The sequence below is a fragment of the Nyctibius grandis genome, chromosome 4, assembly GCF_013368605.1.
Source record: "Nyctibius grandis isolate bNycGra1 chromosome 4, bNycGra1.pri, whole genome shotgun sequence".
Lineage (NCBI taxonomy): Eukaryota > Metazoa > Chordata > Aves > Nyctibiiformes > Nyctibiidae > Nyctibius > Nyctibius grandis.
This window is the reverse complement of record NC_090661.1, coordinates 49,550,570-49,569,282: the sequence shown is the minus strand read 5'-3', so window position 1 is coordinate 49,569,282 and position 18,713 is coordinate 49,550,570. Positions and strand designations below refer to the sequence as shown.

The 18,713-nt window shown below is 40.8% G+C and overlaps 1 protein-coding gene across 27 annotated transcripts in view; it reads right to left on the bottom strand.

The window, feature by feature from the left end:
• Positions 1 to 18,713, bottom strand: part of NRXN3 (neurexin 3) — a 1,063,598-nt gene that overhangs the window by 48,698 nt on the left and 996,187 nt on the right. The window lies entirely within an intron of this gene.

Genomic DNA, 18,713 nt, shown 5'->3' with positions numbered 1-18,713 from the left:
CTGTTCTGTGGTCCAAACTGTGGCACTTAAAACCTAATGTGACAGGGTATGTTATTCGTAAAGTAACAATAAACATAATCATGCTGAATAAATGTGCTTTAAAACAACTTCTGCAATTATTATAAGTACCTCTGAGTCCAATAAGATAAACACCTGTCTTTGAATATTTGCATTAATGTACTAGACTACTCTTTCCAGACAAATATTCCTCTTTCCCTCAAACATTATCACACACTTAGAAAATGGCATTTAAATACTGCTACTCAAAGGATTCACACAGCTCACAAGGGGAAGGGGGTTGCCATACACATTTAAATGCAGAATAAATGTAATGCAGAATAAACAGATGCAGAATAAACCCTGGCCCACTAGGTACACATCAGCACCTAGAACTGCTCCCTGAATAACATATTTACAGAACAGTTAATAAAGGAAAATAGCCACTAAATACCTATATATAAGCATATACACAGCATACGTGCTAAAAAATGGCCATAAATAGTTTCAGTTTATAAACAATAAGAAAGTTCATAAACACAAAGAAGGTCACAAAGGCAGCTTTGGTAGAGCACAGATTTCCCAGGAACAGTGACAGCCTCTTAACCACAAGTCCTTCCTCTCTTAATATAGGATATAAACGATAGTCAGCAGCTAGTACAGAAACATCTGTATACACAACAGAAGGTATATATTACTGCTAACTTATTAACATACTAACATATTAACATTATCAGGGTCAAATCTAACAAAAATGAAGTTAAACAGTTCTAGACATTATTCTATACAGGAATATCTCTGCCAAATATCTGATGCTTAAAAATAACGCTTTTCTATCATTAGCTTTTTTTCTTTCTTTTTGATATGTGAATAGACTAACAACTTTACTGGGGGGATAGGGAACTGACTTCACACCACATGTTAGCAAAAATCAGGTAACAACAAAGTAGATAAACAACCCAAATCAGTCCCACCACCAACAGGAATCATGGGGAAAAACTTAGGTAAGTTAGAAGTTTGCCCATTCTTCTCCAATCTTAACTTAAACAAGGAAAGAGATCTACAAAATACTCCCATCAAACATATACCCATCAGCTTAAAAAACATACTTGGTCCATCAAGTATTGATGAAGCCAGGTAAACTTCAACCTCCTGAGCTGCTGAACATAACAAATGCCTCCTGGGATCCCATTAAATTTGAACTGAACTTCACTTAAATGCCACATCAAGTGGTCCAAGCTGTAAACGGTTGTCATGCAAGAAAATTCTGCCATTGGGTAGGCAGACTCCCATGCACAACAAATGTGGTGAACATTTATCCCCGCTGGGTTTCTCTGTAGCCCCTGCCTAATCAGAACATTTGCTCCCTGTGATGGATAAGAAGGCCATTTTCCTTGCTTATTTATTTAGCTCTCTATTGAGTTTGATTAACTGTAGTAAAGACAAATCAATCTTTTGTGTTTGTGTAAAATGAAAAAAAAGGAACAAAGTTAGCTTTAATGACCCAATAGATGCTCAGCTGGAATGCACTTACCAAGTGAGAGAGCTAGACAATGGAATTCAGGCAGCTTTAAACACCACTGGGAACACACTGAGATCATCTGTACTTCTACCTGTTTAAAGGGGAAAAAACCAAACCCACCCCACAGCCGGTGAAGAGGCTTTCTGTTTCGCTGCAATTCTGACTGTTAAGGCATCAAGTAATACACGAGTTTTCTCTTGGGTCCTTCAGATTTCATAGAATCATAGAACCATAGAATGGTTTGGATTGGAAGGGACCTTAAAGATCATCTAGTTCCAATCCCCCTGCCACAGGCAGGGACACCTTCCACTAGACCAGGCTGCTCCATGGCCAAAGCTGGGAGATGCTAGGAAACAAGCATCCAAAGGAACACTGTCAGAAGGGAGAGGACATGAAGCTCTAAATCCATGAGAATACTTCCTCCACTGTCAGTAAACTTGCCTCTAAACTCAGATTTGTTATAACGTAACTTTTTTGACATCAATAACCTCTCGTAAGGACTGTAAGAAATTTATGATCAGCATGAAATGAAGAAGCTTCTGTGTAATGAATTTGAGTGAGACACATCATTTCAAGGTAGCAATCTGAGAAAGTTTTTCTCTCATATATTCGAATTATAGTGCTGACAACAGTGGAAATCACAAAAGAATGCCTGATTTTATGCAATGCCCATTAAAAGCGTTTAGCAATATACAGAAATACTCAGGCCTTCCAGACTATGGACAGCCAAGTATTAGCCCACAGAGAATTTAATCTCAGTCTTAGCAACGCATAAAAAAGGACAGCTTGATCAGAACAGAGCCAAAATGTAGCAAGAGGTATTTGTCCCCATATCCGAGGTACTCCAGTCCCTGAACGGACAGATAAAAGTGTATGCATAGGTTTCTTGCTACATCAGTTTCAGCTGTGGGATGATATTATGTCTCTAATGTCTCCTGCGAGGAAACAAGTTCACTTTCCCTTAAAATTCCCTTCTCTATAGTATAATTATTGTAGCTTCCCTTGTGCTATCCAGAAACAAGTCACAGAAGCCACTGTCATTAAAAGGTGGTGCCTTCTGGCATTTTTACCACTTAATTTTCAGACTTAGGCCCTACTCAAACTAGAGAGCTTACTGGCATTACAGCCACGCCGGCATATCCAAGTTGGCAGAGCTGCTCCCTTTAGATCCAGCAATGCTGACAGAAGAAGGGTTTTTGCCGGCAGAGTTACACCACCTCTGAGCATTGCAAGCTCAGCTGACAAAAATTGGCATAGTTATATCCATAGCAGGCTTTTGACTGGCAGTAGCATGTAAAATCAAAGCATGCACGTTTTTGCACTCTGGGACACTGCAGCGACATTGACAGAACTTTGGAGTAGAGCACAGCATTACTCTGAAATGCTTCAGATGGCAAAATAGTTTTTAAAGAATCCTCTAAGTGTCTCCGCAGTTGTTAGCAGGCATATAGCTTCCATAACTTAAGTCAGGAATTTGCAATAAAAAGACTGCAGTCAATGTGGGTTTTTTTTGGATTCAGAGATCTCAAGGTCAGAAGGGTCCATTATTTTCACCCAGTCTGATCTCCCATTTTACACAACTGTGGAATTACCCAGAAGAGCCGAGTGCCAGGACACTTCTGCCACTGATTCTCAATGACCCTTGACAGGGCAGTTAACCTGTCAGCACACCACGGCTTCATTTTTAAGATAGTAAAGATGCACAGGTATCTCTTGGAAGCAAATGTTTATAAGCTGCTGTGAGAATACTTGGAGAAGAGTGCTGTGTAAAGCATCAGAAGGAAGATACTGTGATTGTATCCAATTTTTTATATTTTGTGAGAAGAAAGACTCACATGGTCAAAATAGAACTCCCATATGGACTGTAACAAACAGTTATGTGGGGTTGAGGTAGGAGGGATCTAAGAAATACTGCGCTCTCTTTAACGTTTCTGACATGAAATAAAGTACTGGAAATGACTGCACAGTCCTACAAACCGGGACTCCCGCATAAGAAGGAAAGGAACTTCCTGCAAATTCTCCTCATGAGCGGAGAAAACCTGAAGCGCACATCTACAGAAATAAATGGCAGCAGAGCTTAACACCATTCATCACCAAGGGCAAAAGACTCAGAAAAACAGCCCTGCCACGGGGGACTACCAGTACGCATCCCATCAGGAAGCAAACCTTGCTTTCAGACAAAGCACAGCTTTTCCAACAGGTGCAGAGAAACGCTCTGTAACCTCTACACCAGGCGGCTTTGAACCTGAGCACCTCACAGGCAGTGGAACAAATTGCCTGGTTGGTCCCAGGACATCCCTTGTACCTAAGCCTCCCACTTACCCACAATGTGCAAATGATTGAAACAAACGGTACAGTCTGACACCATGGAGCTCTCGACAGCTGTCAACTCATTAAGTTCTATTCACTGGCTTCCCACTTCCTTGCCAATGTATTACATGAATTGCTTTTCAGCTGGCAGCCTTTCCCTTTGCCTGAAACCAGTTTGCACTGAGCATGTTTAAGTCCATTGTTTTTTTAAAAAAATACATTTATTCCCTTCCCTTTGGTGACTTCCCATGCTTTGCAACAGTTTGAATGGGCTGCAGGATACTGTTTCATTATCAAGCTGCAACTGGAAATGAATATTTTATAGCAGCTGAACAGAGGTTTGGCTGTAAATGACTATATCCTAATTAAACAAAACAAAAGGAATACAGAAAGAAAAATTAATGTAATTAATGAAATATCGATGCAATTTACAGAGAAAGGCCTTCCCATTTAGAAGGGAATTCCTGCAATGTGAATTTTATAGAAAGAGTTTGAGGTTCGCTACCTCCTTCTTGATTTATCTAGTGATGTTTCTCATATTTAATTTTCTCCCTTTTTCAGCCTCTTCAAAATTCCTGAAGGTATGTCTGGTATCTGTCCATATGAAGTCACAGATTCAAGTGTTCCAAATGCAAATATATACTTATAATGACTGTGCATTAAGGACATGTAAAAACAGAGCTTAAGTGTAGTCATGCTAGCTCAAACTGCATCTAAGCCTTGATTCCTGCCTCTGGCATTAGCCAGTTATTTATGTTTGTTCACAGAGAAAGGATAAACACAAGAGAAACATGCAGAAGTACTTTTCTCTCACATATGCTAATTGGAGTGGCAAGCATCAGTTAGGAAGTGGTTATACCTCCATCTTTATGCTGCATTGATTTTGTATTTCATAGTTCTTAATGGGCTTTTCTACCACAAACTGGCATATTAGCTTTTAAAATCTATTTATATTTTTTTCCTACAATATCATATGGCAGTGAGCCAGCAGTGTGCCCAGGTGGCCAAGAAGGCCAATGGCATCCTGGCCTCTATTAGGAATAGTGTAGCCAGCCGGTCTAGGGAAGTGATCGTCCCTCTGTACTCGGCACTGGTGAGGCCGCATCTTGAGTACTGTGTCCAGTTCTGGGCCCCGCACTTCAAGAAAGATGTTGAGGTGTTGGAGCGAGTCCAGAGGAGGGCGACCAAGCTGGTGAAGGGTCTGGAGGGTCTGACCTATGAGGAACGGCTGAGGGAGCTGGGGTTGTTTAGCCTGGAGAAGAGGAGGCTCAGAGGTGACCTTATTGCAGTCTACAATTACCTGAAGGGAGGTTGTAGTGAAGTGGGAGTTGGCCTCTTTTCCCGGGCAACTAGCGATAGGACAAGAGGACACAGCCTCAAGCTTCACCAGGGGAGGTTCAGGTTGGACATTAGGAAGAATTTCTTTTCAGAAAGGGTTATTAGACATTGGAATGGGCTGCCCAGGGAGGTGGTGGAGTCACCATCTCTGGATGTGTTTAAGAAAAGACTGGACACGGCACTTAGTGCCATGGTCTAGTCGACAGGGTGGTGTCAGGGCAACGGTTGGACTCGATGATCCCAGAGGTCTCTTCCAACCTGGTTGATTCTGTGATTCTGTGATTCTGTGTGATTTTGTGCAAAAGTATTTCATCCTGTTTGATCTCAGCCTGCTGCTGCTTTATTTCACTCCTCAGTCTTTGTTGCATGAGAAACAGTGAGCAGTCATTCCCTAGTGACAATTTCGCTGCACCATTTTCATTTGAGAGACCTCTGTTATCACTGTTTGCTGACTGTTTTTTCAGCCTGAAGAATGCCAGCCTATTTAATCTCTCCTTATGTGGAAACAATTGCATATCCTTGATCATCTCCGCGAATCTGTTCTGCAGCTTTTTTAGTTGTCATAAATCAGTTTTTGAGAGCTGATGGCCAAAATTGAGTGCAGCGCAGAAGGCAAAGCACAACACAGATTTACACAGTGGCACAATGATATTTTCAGGGTTTTTTTTCCCTAGTAATTTCTAAATTTGTTTTGCCTTCTTGAATGTGAATACATGTCCAAAAGTAACGAAATCTGGGCCATTTGTCAGTATAGAAACTCATTTTCAATGTGCTTAAGCACATACATAAACCAGTGCCCAATAATGCATTTCTTGTATTATGGCCTCAGTTTCTGACATTTTTGAATTAAAGGCCCTATAACAGGAGGAATTTATTGATTCTTGAGATGCTTCAGAATGTCATCCATTGAATTGTATATGGCAGTGGGATCTACAAAAAAGTGATAAAGGATTTGGGAAGATGCTGGATTTATCAGTCATTCTAAGTCGAATGAGCGGACACCTTTCCAACGTTGCAGAAGGCATCTGAGTAAGCCCAAGGGATGCCTGTCAGGTTCATGGCGTCAGGAGGCAGAAGAAACGCACTGCAATGTGGCATCATTCAAAATAGACTGAAGCAATCCTATGATGCACACAAGATCAGCAACAGAGAGAAGACTCAATATTTAAATTAGAAATGTGGAATGTATACCTATACATTCCAGAAGTGGGGCCAAACTGTAGCATCTGCTCCAACCTATTTTTTTATCTCTTTTTTGCTGATAAATGTTCTTCATGTTGTGTATGTTGTAAAGTGAATCAGGCTTAAACATAATGTCAAAACACTGCCTGAATCAAATTAGAAGATGAGAATAGCCCTGAACATTATAGAAAACCACAGCTGTACCTTATAGCCCAACAGGCAGTTGAAAAGGGACAAACTATGGCACATGTTTGTCCAGAATAATCTCTTTTCCTCAAACCATTTGTATCATTTTGGGTGATCATGACATTTCACTCTGGAGTGGACTCCACTGTCCGCTGGGGATCAGTGACAAAATAGTCCCAAGGAAACTGCTCTGGTTTAAAGTTAGTACGGACAAAGAGAATGCACAGAAATAAATCCCAAAAACACAGCCCCAAGCAAACCATGGGATCTGGGTCTATGTGAAATGCTGTCTTCAGAAACCTGGGAGAGAAGCTATGGACTCTTGCCAGGACATCCATGATTTGACTAACTGAATACTAATAGGCAAATCTTTGCAGAAGGAAGAGAAGTCATTGTCCTGAAAGCATATAATTTGTAATGTTCTACAGTCATAGGTTCTTTAAATCCTGTATAGCATGTGAATGTAAAGGACATAAATGAAAACACAACTTCTATACAATTCCATTCCTTGCCATTGATTTAAAGCAAATCTAATTTTTCACCCACTTTAGCAAAAGAGAGAAAAATATACCAAGAGTGAATGAATGAAATAAATGGATAATAGACAAGACAAGTTTGGAAGGGAGACAGATACCTTTCACAGACTTCACTTACCTCTCTCCTGGTGCTATGATTTGCTCTTTAGCTAGGATCTAAAGAAAAAGTGCTAAAGGGAGACTTCTGTCTCCATCTCCCACTCAGCGTTCTCACCTTCAGCCCAGAGCTGTCAGATCCTTCCTACTCCTAGTGTGCCTCTCCCTCCCTTGCAGGATTACTGAAGCTCACGGGCTTTGGTATCCTACTTGCAACATTACTCCTGTTTTTCTCTGCCACCCCTTCTTTTAGATTCTGAGGAAAGCTGAGTGGCTCTTTAATACCAGCAAAGATACTGATCTTGACTCAAACACAGGCTTTTAAATTTGCAGGGGAAAGATTTCTTTAAATTCCACATTATCAGAGAACATACAGCTTATATGCGAAGATACAACAGCTATTACCTGAATTTTAACAATAATTATATTACTCACAGCCTCTAATCAGATCAAGATCCTGTTATTTAGATACTGCAGTATCAACAGGATGAAAGAGACCATGTTACAACTACTGCTCTTTAGGCAAACAAGCAACATATTTAGTACAGCAGACAAGGGAATAACAGCTCAGTTTTATGATAAATTATGATGCTAAAGCATTAGCTTTTGTTCTGTGCTGGAACAAACCCAAACATCCTTTAAAAACCAGCTCAGAAAAAGAATTATATCAAAGTATCAGTTTTCAGATAACCATCTTTTTTTTATTTGCACGTGAATTTCAGACATACCATTCAGAATGTGCATGATGGCAAAGCACCAGCCTCAGAGGGTGTAGCATGGCAAAGCACCCGCCAAGGACACCTCGGAGGGTGTAGCCTCCCAGAAAGGGTTAACCCTGCAAAAAGGATCCAGGTGCTTGACATCCATCCTTCTGGATAGTTAAAAGCAGGGGATTTCCTCCTTGATCTCGCTGCATCAGGGGCATAGGAACAAGAACCCACAGCATGTCCTTCCAGGAGCAGTGTCCTGATTGCAACCTGCCATGGTGAGAGAGCCTCTCACACCCTCCACATTACAGAATACACACCATCCTCTATGGCCCCCACCCACTACCATGCAGATACCTTGCAGAGAGCATGACATGACCAGAGGACAACATGAATGATGGCAGGAAGACAACTTTAGGAAATACCACAAAGGAAAGGAAAGGAAAGGAAAGGAAAGGAAAGGAAAGGAAAGGAAAGGAAAGGAAAGGAAAGGAAAGGAAAGGAAAGGAAAGGAAAGGAAAGGAAAGGAAAGGAAAGGAAAGGAAAGGAAAGGGCCAAGATTATTGAAGGTATGGAGGAAGTATGGGCAGAGCAAGACTGTCTAAACATGGATTCTTTAACCTGGTTAGACTGGGAGATTTCCAAAGGGACTAACAAAGGGTGAGTTTAGGAAAGCAGTTAGTGCAGGTTTAGCACTAACTGAGACTATACCGTAAAAATCTACAAAATAACACTGCCAAAGATTATACTCTTATGCTTGCAGGGCCTTCTGACAAGATCAAAATCAGAAAAAAAAAAAAAAAGAGAGAAAGAGAGAGAACAAAAATGTAATTGCCTGCCTATCAGCTCCACTATCATAATTACTTTCAAACTCTGACATGGGTTGAATCAGATGAACACCAAATCAATTTTTGCAGCCAGCAATCAGTGCATTCTTAGCTCATAAATTAAAATGTCACTGGTAGAGTGAGTACAAAATGATGCCCATTTCACCATTTTACACTGCAGAGAGAGCAACTTCCTTTTTTTTCCTTCTGTTTGTGAGTGTTGCTTAATGTCCTTAAGCACTGTACAGTACATTACACTCATCTAACTTAACCCAAAGTTTGCACACCTGGATGCCACACATGAAAACACAAGAAATTATACACTAGCTATGGAGTGGGGTAGAGTTAACCTCCGGGTATCCAGAGCCCTATTCTAGATGCGGGGAGATGGTGGCATGAGTTTTTCTCCTGCATCCACACTTCATGCAGCATTGGGAATTTGCTGGCTGCACACAGCTTCGGGGGAGGAGCCTTAAGGCTCCACTCCACTGTCTTCCCCTTCATCCCTTTCTGGCCTGCAGTGAATCTCCTCAGGCTGAAGTGAGTAGAAGGCTCCTCAATACAAGGAAAACTCTCAAAAAAACCCATTTTAAGGCCAGAAACTACTCATTGTTGTGATTTCTTTAAGGACTAAAGTGATCAGATTAAACTGATGAATCAGTATCATATGTTGAAACTTGACCCATACAAATAAAGTGCTTAATTACATATTATCTTCTGTGCTTCATCTCTGAGTCTGAGTAGGAATAATTTAATGGGCCACTCTGTGCCCAGTACTTTGCCTATCACTTTTCACTCTCTACTTCAAAACACAAACTCTGCAGCTGAGGGGTACCACACCAGGCCAATGAGTTTACCTCTCATGTAACTAGAGTTGTCAAGATACCTCATTCTTTTTCCCTTTTTAGGGGCTTTTGCACTTTATGTGCACTTTAAGTGCATTTTTTTTTTCACTTTAAGTGGATTGCCTAATCTTTACACAATGATTGAGATAATTTGTCCTCATATAATGTGACTAGCCAAGCCCCAGATTCCCTGTTTGCGCTCTGACTAGATCTAATGTCATACTTACTTTCCAAAACATAAAACTTCAAGCACCTTCCTCTCCCATCCACCCCAGCTGGAAAGGAGCTGTGAAGACCAACACTTGCTGAATTACTAATTGCTTCAAAATTCTCCTCCAAGGTTTCACCTCCAGACACCACTGAACAAGACAACCAGCTATACTAGCAAATCCAGCTAATCATTTTAATGCATTTCTGTAACAGCCAATGTCACTATTGAGAGTTTTGCCTCGAGTGATGTCTTCGAAGAGCTCAGGATTTTTCTTCTGCTCTTTCTAGCCTTCAGGAGCTGAGCTATAAACTTATTGAAACTTGAATATAAAATTCTTCCTTATTTAGTAAAAACAGGAGTGCCTATCACTTCAACCCAACCAGTAGCCAGTATATAGGATTTTTGGAGTGCTGCATTTAGAAGTCTCTTCTCTTCCTTACAGTTGATTACTTCTCTGGTTCAGAAAGAGAAATTTCACTTTAAGTGGAATGGCTGACTCTTTGCCTAATAAGTGGGGCAATTTGACCTCATATGATGTGACTAGTCAAATGAACAAAAGGTCTTATCTTGTATGTTTATCAATGAGTTGTCTGCAACTGTCTGCCACAGGGAGCTCTGCATCTTTTTGCAAGAGCCTCTTGCTCAGCTGCACTGCCTAAGAGCTGACAGCTCATCACACTGAAGCACAGCAGAGCTGTGAGACAGCATTGCTCTCGTATCTTTATGATATTGCCATAAATACAGTACTAAAATGGCAGTAGGTGCAGACTTATCATGCACACAAATCACAGAAAAACAAGAAGAAACCTCTGAAGGCGTAAGAACTAGTACTCAACTACTTCAGCTCTACATCATATAAAGCCATCAATAAACTTATTCTCCTGGATCTCTTCATCCAGAGGTCTCCCCTTTTGGGTAGGAACCCACTTCTAACTTCCAGCCATTGCTTATTCACAGTTGGGTACTGGCCATTTTGGGCCATGCAACCCTTTAGTTTAAATAAATATTTTCACAGCCTCCTCTTTGTAAACACGATACAGTTTCAGAGAGCAATCATACCTCCTTTATACCTTCAGAATGAAAGCTAAAGAAGCTAAATTGCAACAAAACTCTTCTCCTAAGACTGACTCTCCATTCACAACATTTGTCCTTAAAAATCTTCTCTGTACCTGTGCCAAGTCCTACCAGTCATTTTGAAACATGAGCAGATACACTTTGAAACAGCACTGAGCAAACTCAGAGGGAGAATTTTTTTATAAAATACTTTAAAGAACAATCCTGCTGTAGTAAAATGGTAGCTATATTTGTGTGAAGAGGTTTAAGAGGTCTTTACTTCCACAAGCAGAGGAATGCAGCTAATTATGTTTTGTCAGATAGAAAATTGGGTTTGCTACAGGTTTTAACTAGATTGGTATTCAGAGACTACCAAAAAAATTTAAACCAGTTCTTAAAGAAGGGATTTCTAGTGGCTTAAATGCAATGAGGTTTAAGGATCAGCCCCACATACTCTTGAATTAATCCAAAGCAGAGCATCTACAAAATGGCTGGAAACAGAAATGTGTGCCTTGCCTGAGCACAGAAGGAAGTAAAGAGATCAAGCTGAGAAGAAAAGGCAGTTACTTTTCAAACTGCCATCTTTTATCTCTGAAGAAACACAAGAACTGGAACTGATAACTGTCTCGATAAGTTATCAGTTATGATAACTACATTACAGAGATGCAATACAGAGTAAGTCCTTAGAAATTCCAAACTTACAAATCAAATATAATGAATAACTGAAAGCCCCACTTTCCATTTCAATTCTGCTCTCCTTATCTGCCGTGCTAATATTTAGAAAGTAATTATTGCTCTTGATGATTAAACTTCTTTTTCTCCTCTTGAAATGACTGATTTTTCTTTTGAAGTCTGCATCACCCTGAAGGGAAAATCCATTTCTCAGCAGAGTTTTTTCCTTTTTGCCTAGCAAGTAAAGGGGATTAGAAAAATTAGAATAGAATGGCAGTAAAAAGAAAAAGGGGGAATGGAAAGAGTGAGAAAGGAGAGACAGGTATTTTTTTTTTTATTTGAGGAATGTCTTCAGGAATTCATAAAGAGGACAAAGTGTAAAATGATGAGCTCATTGCGCAGGGTATGGCACCTCATGCTGCAATCCAGAGTTCCTGTACTGAGGTGTATGGACACTGCTGACAGCTCATTGCTGAGGCGAGGTTAATATGAGTTCTGCATCAGCAGCCCAGGCCCATCAGCACTTGGTATCTTCATTGTACCACATTGCATATAAAATCTTTTGCAGAATTACTGCAGCTGGGTTAGTTCTTCAAAGTGAGTACAAATGTATCTTCTCTCAGAGTCTGAGTGGCATGACCAAGTTAACCTGGCCTGGAGGGAAATGAATTCACACTGTAATGATGAAGGGAGGTGGATGAACCTAGATGGTTGTATACTTTATCAATATAAAAAGATTAAACTATGGAAGTTTAGCTATGAATATATCAGACTTATGCTTTTCCTATAGTATCCTCCACAATAAAAGGTAAAGTAAATAAAAATTAATATACTATAGGATATATCACAAACAAAATATAGACCTATGTGATTTCTCGTTCCCAAAACTTCTCCCATGAAAGTGATATATTGAGACATTGGGGTTTTTGGTCCTATGGTATACTGAAACCACAAGTGAAAATCTCTGAGAATCAAAGCCCACACATAGGAATGCACTTATCACCAACTCATCCCCCTCCAAAAGCCTGGAATCAGTGTATGCAATGTGAATTTACTTGGCCGTCATTATATATAATCTCATCACATAATTTGTGAGCATGTCCCCATACTTCTGCAATGTAGGTCATTACTGCATTCTGCTCTTGCAGAATGGAAAGCATAAGGTGTGCTCTGTTATAGATGAAACATTCTTTCTCCATAGTCCCTTTTCTATATGAGGCTGATAATGTGGAAACTAATACTTCAAAGCACTCTTCAGTAAGACTGGAGAAAATGCCATATGTTGAAGACATTTCCTTTTTCTCATAAAACCCCAAACTCAACAGTCATTGTTTCCAGGAAAAAAAAAATAAAAAAGGTGGGAGTTCTTAGAAGATAACATACTGACCATGACTCTCAGCTGAACTCTCCGATAGCCACCGAAGCAGCTACTCAAGCCAGAATATATTTCACACAAACAAGCTGGAGAAGAGCCAGCTCTGGATGAAGTGATTGGCTTATTTCAGAATATGAAGTGTTTCTTCTTGACAGCAAGCCATGCTGACTGTCCCTGGGGAGATGCTATAAAGCAAGCTGAGAAGAAACCTTGATCAAAAGTGAGACAAAGCATCAGTTTTGGGTTGTATAATGGATAGCCATTCAATGCCCTTGTATCTGCAAAGTAGCTTTCTAAGTAGAATCTGAAATAAAATAAAGGTCTTCAGTTGCTAAAGCATACATTTCTTGGACCTGTTGTTAGAGCTTGCTGTATCATCAGCAAGTTTTGTCATTGTTGTCTTCTTTATTTTAAACACACTGCTTTTGAAGTTAATAAAATGACTTGTTTCTCCCTTGTGTTGGACCATTTGCATAATTATAAAGAGGGTTCATGGAAGAGAGTCAATCAGATAATTCCCACATGCAAATTAAAGATCTTTCGATTAACATGGCAGGATGTGTGTGAAAATATGCTAATGTAGCAGAAGATATCCCTAGTGGCAGTTCAGCTCTCTGCCTGTATGCCAAGGCATCTCTTTGTCTCGCTTTGCTTTGCCGCTGGTGGCCTCTGCTTGGGCAAGAGGGGGTGGCAGAACAGAGCAAAAAAGGGAGGTTTATTAGAGAGCTTTATTACTATGTTACTGGTGGGGTGGGGGAGCATTGACTTACTCTTAATCTTGTTTCAGGCAAAAGTCAACCTGATTGATGAAACGACTGTGTCTTGCCGTACCAGAGCAAAAGTGTGAGAATAATCTGATTTCCAGAAAGCATTTTCATTCACAGATCAGTTTGCTCACAGTTCCTCTACTGAAAAATTACTTCTCTCTCCTGTCTTCAGTAATAACACACACTCTCTTTTCATAAGGTTTTCCTTGCTTCTCTGCTTGCAAGTAATGGCCCCACAGAACAGCTTCTGAAAAGCAGATATGACTAGAAAAGGACTCCAGATACTTGGTAGTACCTTAGGTTGTATCTGATAAAAAACAATGAAGTCAGATCTTCAGATTTCATAGATACAAACTGGTCATCAACTTCAAAATCAGAATTTAATATTTCTGTGTGTATAAAGATGCTATATGGTCCTTTACAGAAGTATTACATCTTTCCCTCAAGCATGGGAAACATTAAAGACCAGATACCAGATGATCGGGTAGTGAGGTGGATTGTGAACTGGCTGAAGGAAAGAAGCCAGAGAGTGGTGGTCAATGGGACAGAGTCCAGTTGGAGGTCTGTGTCTAGCGGAGTCCCTCAAGGGTCGGTTCTGGGACCAGTTCTATTCAATATATTCATTAATGACTTGGATGAGGGATTAGAGTGCGCTGTCAGCAAGTTTGCTGATGACACAAAACTGGGAGGAGTGGCTGACACGCCGGAAGGCTGCGCAGCCATTCAGAGGGACCTGGACAGGCTGGAGAGTTGGGCGGGGAGAAATTTAATGAAATATAACAAGGGCAAGTGTAGAGTCCTGCATCTGGGCAAGAACAACCCCATGTACCAGTACAAGTTGGGGGCAGACCTGTTGGAGACCAGCGTAGGGGAAAGGGACCTGGGGGTCCTAGTGGACAACAGGATGACCATGAGCAAGGGGTGTGGTCAGCAGGTCGAGAGAGGTTCTCCTCCCCCTCTACTCTGCCCTGGTGAGGCCGCATCTGGAGTATTGTGTCCAGTTCTGGGCCCCTCAGTTCAAGAAGGACAGGGAACTGCTAGAGAGAGTCCAGCGCAGAGCCACAAAGATGATTAAGGGAGTGGAACATCTCCCTTATGAGGAGAGGCTGAGGGAGCTGGGTCTCTTTAGCTTGGAGAAGAGGAGACTGAGGGGTGACCTCATTAATGTTTATAAATATGTAAAGGGCAAGTGTCATGAGGATGGAGCCAGGCTCTTCTCAGTGACTTCCCTTGACAGGACAAGGGGCAATGGGTGCAAGCTGGAACACAGGAGGTTCCACTTAAATATGAGGAAAAACTTCTTTACGGTGAGGGTGACTGAACACCGGAACAGGCTGCCCAGACAGGTTGTGGAGTCTCCTTCTCTGGAGACATTCAAAACCCACCTGGACGTGTTCCTGTGTGATATGGTCTAGGCAATCCTGCCCCGGCAGGGGGATTGGACTAGATGATCTTTCGAGGTCCCTTCCAATCCCTAACATTCTGTGATTCTGTGATTCTGTGATTCTGTGATACCAGAAGAGACGGATCCTTGTTTTCTACCGGGGTACGCTGCTAGCTTTCTAACCACTGAATGAATTTTCAAAAGCAGCTCTTGCATAGGGGAAATGGCATGTCTGTGTCTTCCAGCAAAACAAACCAAACTGTTTTATTTTAGGCACCAGCTGTTCCTTACTCATGAATTGGGAGCCAAATTAGAGGTCAATAAATCTGGAAATCAAGAGTCCCTATGTGAGCAAGTCAGAACTCCCCCGTGAAGGTATCTGCTGCTCTGGCATCACTCTGACACCCTCCCTGGGAAGTTGCAATACTCCCAGCAGCTGCTTCTTGGGGAGAAAACTCACTCTTTGCCTTAGCAAAAAAAAAAACCCACCCAAAAAGAACGTGCTGTTTGCTCTAGGTAATAATAATTCAGCAGAATGTACACTTGTTTGGATGATGAAGGGATGTAACAGCACTGACTGTCACAAACTTCAAACTACTTTAAAGACAATGAGAAAATTATCTTTGCTGAATGTACTCAAATTGCATTTTTTTTTACCTCAAACACTCTCTAATTAAATGAATATGAGTTTCACAAACAGGAATAATCTCCTACCATCTAATCAAGAGGATGAACTGGTACTGGCCTTGGTTTTAGTACCTCTCTCTCAGTTGTATTAATCCCATTACCAGACTACCTAAGCAAACAACAACAATAATAATAATAATATCTTGGAAAGCTAAAAGATGGTTATTGGGTATGAGTCCAGCCAGACCACTGGGAGGTCTTCCTAGTAGTCACTCTGCTTCCTACTACTGAAGTATCATGGAGCACAACCTAATTTCATGGACTAAGTACAAAACTGGGAATCACGAACACCTATCATAAGGCCCACTGCTTTTTCCCTGGAGCTCATGACAAGACTTGGCATAATACTGGTGGGGCAGACCTAATCCATCTCTGTCTCATCTCCGCTTTTGGGGCAAATCACTTTCCCATTCATGTCTTAGTGGTCAAAACTCGCAACAAGTTAGTGCTGTGAATGAATGCAACTGACACAAGCCTTAGAGAGCTGCAAAGTTTGCAAGGATGCAATTGTAGCTCACACATTGTGCATATAACCTCCAAATTACTGGACTTTTCATCCACTTACCATCATCTAAGAATAAAAACTGATAATAATGAAAAGCTGCTGTGTTTGCATTCCCGTGCCTCTGGATTTGACCAGTTTGAGTGGTTCAAACTGATCAAAAATTTTAAGTGTTATTTTTGTAGTAGCCAATAAAAAGCAGGAGTTCATCCTCAGTAAGCTATTAGTTTCATAATTATTATTAATATTAGTTGCTTTATTATGCAGCACTAGCAAAGTAAACTCAAGATTTTTAAGCACATTTTAGCTTTAACGAAGCAATTACTTGAGTCAAAATCATTTATCAAATTGAGTAATTCCTAGCAAGAATTATATTTCTAGCTTCAAGTCTATGTTTTTCAAATAGTAAGGCATAATAACTTCTTGAAGAATTAGTAATCAATGTGTCACTCCTCTAAGTAATTATTTTACTTGAAACAAGTAATAAGTCTGTGTTCCCATTTGAGGGCACATGTAATTGTAATGTATTGTTAATTCTGCAGTCTTTTGTATAGAATGAATATTCAGCTTTAATAATCATGGGAAACTATCAAACTATCTCTAGTGTATGTTCTCTGTAGAAAAAAAGAATTATAAAAGAGTTAGCATACTAAGTATCTTTTTAAGTTTCAAACTTCAGACTATTGAAATCCATTGTGTGTGTGGTGTTTGTGTGCATACTCAGCATGTCCCGAGGTTTTATTCTGTTGTTTTGAAAGAAAACTATAGGCCTACAAGACCTTGGAATCAGGTGTGCTTGTTTCTTTGTGTTTGTCTTTTCCATTGCACTCGCTGTCAGACCAGGAGCACGGCACAAGGCTCTTCTCTGCCTCATTTTCACTCCCTTTAAAGTGAAGAAAACTAAATCCATCTTAGGGGCAGAGAACATTGTCATCATGAGTTATTGTTTGTTAAGCACTTTAAGATCAGTAATAGAAGTTCTTAGTGAAGCGCAGAGCATTACTTGTTTTTAAAAGATAATAAATTAAAATGAAATATAATAAAACTTTCCATCTGCAAGATATATCTTAGGACACATTTACATCACATTAGACCATGAAGTCACATTTTCAAATGAACGAAACATTTTCACATGAAAAGAAACAGATACTTTACACTGTACATGAACACTGCACCCCAGTATGGGACCTGACTTCCATCTTTGGAAGTGTTCAAGAGTTGATAGATGTGGCCCTGAGCAACCTGATATGACCAGACCTGCTTTGAAAAGGCAGTTGTTGTAGCTCCTTGATATAGCAGACTTGTAAGAGCCTTCCTTGACTGGCCTGAATATTCCACACTTCACAAGTGTGAACCTCGTATAAACACACAGACAGACAGGACATCAGTGAAACCCTCAGTCTAAACAGCACTGCAGCACACAGGGTGCAGTCAAGCCTGTGCTTTGAGCCACCTCTGGTCCCAAAGACGATTAGACACATTACCTCATGACTGTGGCTCTGCAAGGAAGTCTTGCCCCACAGCTGGAGTTCAACTGTGGGCATTGCCTGTGTTAATGCAGCCAGATGGCCTTTTTACTGTAGCTAGCTCAGGGAACGTGCACAACTGTCCACACCTGACTGTGCAGTGCTGCCCATAAGGTCTTCCCCCACTAAATAAAAGCACCATTTATCCCAGAATCCAAAAGTACAGGTGTCACTGCTGTGTCTCTGCCATTGCCTCTTGCAGCCCAGTGCTTATAGCATCATGCTGAGGCTTTAATTAACTACTGACAGAAGAGAGAACAGCAGCTACCAGTGATCAGGAAAGCCTGTGATTGCTCATCATGCACTGTTGCCACAAGTCCAAGATAAAACCGGGTCTCCAAGCTGGACGTTTATGTTATTGGTCTTATTTTGTCTGTTTGTTTGTTTGAGGTTTAATGCCTATGCAGTTAATTTGAGGGCGATAAATAGCTTTTTGAGAAAACTAATTTGTACACAGCTGCAATTAATCAGAGTGTGGAGAAGAATGCACCAGAGCTGAACGCCCCGCTCGAACAGATGGCCATGCTGCCACCACACACCCCTGCATTCCTGCGAAGGTTAAGCCAAATTGCAGAGCTCTGGGAATTTAAGCTTGCACACATGCTGGTTCTCCCCACATCAGGCCTGCTAGGGAAAAGCTTGAATGATTTTCACCTGGAAGCCTCCTGGGGCTTGCAGCCATTACTTGAGAAGTTTAATAACTACTGGCAGGGAAAAAAAAAAGAAACAAACAATTCACTGAACCTTTCCAACTGCACAGCTGAATTTAGCATCTAGTCCTGTTCCTGGCTGTCTTCCTTATCCTGCCTGATCCTCAAAACTTTCCTGGTATGAGAGCAAAAAAATATCAACCAGATGGCAGCTGCTGTTTACAACAAAGTAACCTGAGAAGAATCCAGTAGTCTGAGTTGCTTCTACTAGTTTCCATCTGAATGCAATAACAAGTTAATACTCCCAAAGAAAGAGAAGTTGGGGTGCACAGAGAGAAGT